Source organism: Nannospalax galili, unplaced genomic scaffold (genome assembly GCF_000622305.1).
Source record: "Nannospalax galili isolate Female #2095 unplaced genomic scaffold, S.galili_v1.0 scaffold586, whole genome shotgun sequence".
Taxonomy (NCBI): domain Eukaryota; kingdom Metazoa; phylum Chordata; class Mammalia; order Rodentia; family Spalacidae; genus Nannospalax; species Nannospalax galili.
Window position 1 is genome coordinate 3,531,463 of NW_008355363.1, and position 5,173 is coordinate 3,536,635.

At 37.3% G+C, this 5,173-nt stretch overlaps 1 pseudogene; it reads left to right on the forward strand.

The window, feature by feature from the left end:
- Positions 1–708: 708 nt before the first annotated feature.
- On the forward strand, positions 709–1,708 carry LOC103749602 (annotated as a pseudogene).
- The last annotated feature ends 3,465 nt before the right edge of the window (positions 1,709–5,173 follow it).

Below are 5,173 nucleotides of genomic sequence, written 5' to 3' on the forward strand. Positions count from 1 at the left end.
ATGGACCAAGCTAACCAGCAAATGACTATCAAGAAACTCCATTATGTAACAGAGAACTAATTAATAAAGCAATGTTTTACTACTTGGAAAAGCTATTTGTTTAAAACAGATGTTCCGTACATCATTTTCAAATAGACGTGGGGCCATACCAAACTGTCAAAAAAAATGCATCCCAATAATTAGGACTTCTTCACTGTCACTGGGAAAAGGTATGTAAATATGTATAGCTGAAGACTGTCAAGTATCAAATCCCAGATAGTGGGGTCTCACTATCCCACTTACCTTGGTTATAAAATGGAGATAACATGACCAATATATCATAGACCAGAAGTGAAAACTGAAATAATGTATGTGAAGTGGTATACATCATACCAGCCATTTTGCAATCTTTGTCTTTTTTAAATCTGATTTTTGTTGAATATTTTTGTACTTTACACAATACCTCTTAATTATATTTAGACCCTCGTTACCTATCTGCAACCCCCATAGCTGCCCACATGAGATTTCAGGCACTATGTCATATATCTTAAGGCTTATCAAGTCAAGTTTGTGTTCCAAGATGGCCCTTGGCATGAATTCATCCATAGGAGCCAGGTTAGCCTATCTAGTATCACTCCCTTAAAAATCAACTCTACTGTCTGGTCTTCCCCTTTCTACAGACAGCCACATCTTTTCATGCAGTGCCAGCCCGGCCTTTGAGACACAATAATGGAGGTCAGAGTGTAAGTATTTGGCCATATTGGGAGCCTGTTCACCAGGGCTGCCTTCACCTCTACCAAACAGGACATTGTTGCCATCAGTGATCCCTTCATTGACCTCAGTTGCTTAGTCCACATGTTTCAGTATGATTCCACCCACAGCAAGATTAACGGTACAGTCAAAGTTGAGAATAGGAAATTTGTCATCAATTTGAAGACCATCTCCATCTTCCAGGATCAAGACCCTACCAACACCAAATGGAGTATTGCTGGTGCTGAGGAGTCTACTAGAGTCTTCACTATCATGAAGAAGGCTGGGACCCATTTGAAGGGTGGAGACAAAAGGGTCATCATCTCTGCACCTTCTGCTGATGTCCCCATGTTTGTTATGGCTCTGAACCATGAGAAATATGACACAGCTACTTAAAGATTGTCAGCAAGGCCTATTGTACCACCAACTGCTTGCTTCCCCACTCTGGCCCCCTGGAGCATGATCACCCATGACAACATCAACACTGTTGAAGGGCACATGACCACAGTTCATGCCACCACAGTTACCCAGGAGACTATGGATAGTACCTCTGAGAAATTGTTCATGATAGTCGGAGGGGTGCCAAGAACATCATTCCTGTATCTACTGGCACTGCCAAGGCTGTGGCCAAGGTCATCCAGAGCTGAACAGGAAACTCACAAGCATGGTCTTGTGTGTTCCTATGCTCAGACAGTCTGTTGTGGAACTGACCTGCCACTTGGAGAAATCTGCTAAACACGATGACATGAAGAAGGTGGTGAAGCAGGCATTGGAGGACACCCTAAAGGGCATTCTGTATTATACTGAGGACCAGGCCATCTCCTGAAAATTTAACAGAAATCCCCACTCTTCATTTGCTGCTGGGGCTGGCATTGCCCTCAACGTCCACTTTGTCAGGCTTATTTCCTGGAATGATAACTAATTTGGCTATAGCAACATCGTGGTGGACCTCTTGGTCCACATGGCCTCCAAAGAGTAAGAGGTAACAAACCACTCACCCTAGCAAGAGGAAGAGCTAGGCCCTTGACTGGGGGGCCCTTGCCCCAATTCAGCCCCCAACACACTGAAAATCTCCCTTCACAGTTTCCATCCTAGACTCCCAGAAGAAAAGGACTACTCTTGAATACCATCAATAAAGTTAACTGCACCCAAATAAATAAACAACAAAACAAGGACAACAACAACAAAAACCCAGATTAATTTTCTCTCTCACCCAGTGGTGATCAGGGGCCAATAATTCCTCAGCTACAAATGGGGCTTCTTATCCATTTCCCCAGTTCTGTGCTGGGTTTTTGTCTGGTTTGAGTTTGCATGGGTCTTGTGCCATGCTCTGACCATTTCTGCAATTTCATATGAGGAAGTCCCCTGCCACCTGGGAAACACTGTTTCCTTGTGGTCATCTACCAGTACTGGCTCTTAACGTCATTCTGCCACCTCTTCCACAACAGTCCCGGAGCCCCGGGTGACAGAAGATTAATATAGGATTGCTTTCCAGTGACACACACTATGAAGTCTCTTATATGCTATATTTGGGTGAATTATGGATTTCTGTGTTAATTACCATCTGCTGCATGAGGAAGCTTCACTGGGAAGTGTTGAGATATGCTTTAATATTCTCAGGCCTTGTTTCACTCTGTTCCATGAGATTTAGGTGTATAGGTTCCATTTCAGATGTGTTATTTCAGGCTTGGCATCTCAAAGACACTTATTCTGTGTTTGACCAGTTGCAGAACACTGTAATTGCCTCCATCTATGGAAAATGAAGTTTATTTGATGAGCGGTGCATGGTATACTTGTCTGTAAATATAAGGAAACATATTTAGCATACAGAAAGAAATTATGCTTGTCTAGGGATGTGAAAGGCTTAGATTTTTCTTTAGGATCTATTACCTCTCCAGCCATGTATATTTGGCTAATTATCATACCACACATAAGTTTCCTCCCATTGAGTGGGTATTAAATCCAATTGGACAGCTTTTGATTACCCCTGCCATACAAAGGGACATGAAGACAAAAATCAAATGATCATCTCAATAGATTCAGAAAAGGCCTTTGACAAAATCCAACATGCATTTATGATAAAAGTTCTACCTGGAATTGGACTGGAGAGAACACACTTCAACATAATTACAACTGTATAGAATGAACCTGCAGCCAACATCATTCTAAATGAAGAAAAACTGGAAGCATTATTAAAATCAGGAACCATACACAGTTCTCCACTATTACCACTCCTTGAACCTCTTGCTAAAGCAATAAGAGAAGTAAATTAAACATATACTAATTGGAAAAGAAAAATTATTCCCATTTGCATATATTGTATTATACATAAGAGAGTCAAAAATTTTACCAGAAAACCTCAAGAAATGATCAAAACTTTTAGCAAAATGTCACTTTACAAAATTAATTTTAAAAAATCAGTAACTTTTATTTTTTAAAAAAATAATTTATTGAGAATTTCATACATGCATATAAGGTGTTTTGATCAAATCCATGCTCACTCCCTCCCCTCCAACTTCTCCCGTATCTCCCATCACTTTTTTTTTCCTGATAACTTTATGTCAGTAACCTTTCTATGTACCAATAACTAGCAATCAGAGAAAAAGTTAAAGGAAAAACTCTCATTCCCAATAGCCTTTAAAAGAAAATCAAGCTAAGAATAAACCTTAACAAAAAATTAAATATCTCTACAACAAAAATCTTAAATCATTAAGTGAAAATTGTGGAAGACACAAGGAGATGGAAAAATATCACGTGCTCATGAATTGGTGGAATTAGTATTGTGAAAATGACCATCCTTCCAAAAGCAATTTATAGATTCCAAATAATCTTTATTTTAACACTTAACCACATTGTTACAGATTTATTCCAAGTCTTGTATTTGGTCATTTCAGTCCTCCTATTGCTATAGGCTTCTGACATATCTTAGAACCTACACAGACAGAAATCTTCATGAAGCCAAGTTTTATGGGAATTTTAAATATGTTCAATAACTTTAGTATCATTTTCCAAACATACTCAAGAGGGACTTTGCTTTTATAATAAATAATGTGTTAACAAAATAGAACTCATCATACATCTCATATCATTACTGACAGAAAAATAATAAAAATTAACAAAATATGCCATATTTTTAAAGGTAGTGAAAGCATCTAGTGTAAACATAAACATACAGTATAACATATGGAAGTATGAGAAAAAGATTCTTTGCATAAAATATCTCAGTTATTCTAATTTTCTTTAGCAAGTAAGGATCAACTTAAACATTCATTTTCAGTGGTACATAACTATTATAATACTATCCATTTTTGTGATATCCATTTTTTGAAGCTAGAAAGAGTAAGCAGCTCAACCATCATACTATAATGCAATGACCATAATTTCTGTAGGAACTAGTTTTGAACACTTTTTTCTCTTCCTCCCAACTCCCCACCTCACCCCATTTTTAGTAGTTAAGTGAAGCAAGTTTTAACCATAGAAAACTGACTATCCAAGTATTAGAAGGTATCAATTTTGATCTTTTGGTTTTATTAACACTTGGAAACTCATTCTATCTTTTTAGAATGTTTGTGATATATATTTTATGTTTATGGCATCTCTAGCACAGGACGAAGTTTTATGACTAAACTTAATGGCAGCAAACTTTAAGACTGCTGTAAGTATACCTCTTGCACCTTTTTGGAGAGAAATAGAAGGTATCTTCTTTCAATTCTTAGGATAAGAAAGGTTAATCTGAATGAAAACTTTTTCTATTTTAATGATAGTTATTGTAAATAGTCATAAAAGAGGAAGTATTTTTATAGTTCTATAATGTAGTATCACTTTAAGTCAGACACAGATGTTTCAAACCAAAATGGCCTATTTATAGTATCAGAAAGCCAAATACATTTTTAAATGTTAGGATTACAAACAACCAACTTATCAATAAGAGTGCTTCAAAAGCCCTGGGTGCTCTCCCATTACACAAGATAAATACCTTGACAATGAATACACACAGTATTTCTTAAGTTGTAGGGTCAAAATTGCTGGCTTTTAAGGATTATTGTTTCCAGAAGTTAATTCCTGATTGTGCAGGACTCCTCCAAAAAGTAAATTTCAACTGTGTATGTAATTAGGATGTAAAAACCTTAAGCAATCATAAAAATGCAAAAATCATGTAATGGCACCATTGCTAGGGTATTAAAAGTGTCTTATAAGGAAATGTACACTTATACTCACTGAAGATATTAGACAAACTCCACTTCCAAATTTTTATGGTTTGAGAATTTCATACATGCATATAACATGCTTTGATTAAATCCACCTCCTGTTCCCATCCTTCCAATTGCTTCCCTACCCCCATCACTTTTTCCTCCCAACTTTGTGTGAACTTCTTTTTCAAACCCACTATATCTACTCAGTGATGCCTATATCAGCACAGTTGTAGGATTGTCTACTGGAGCAG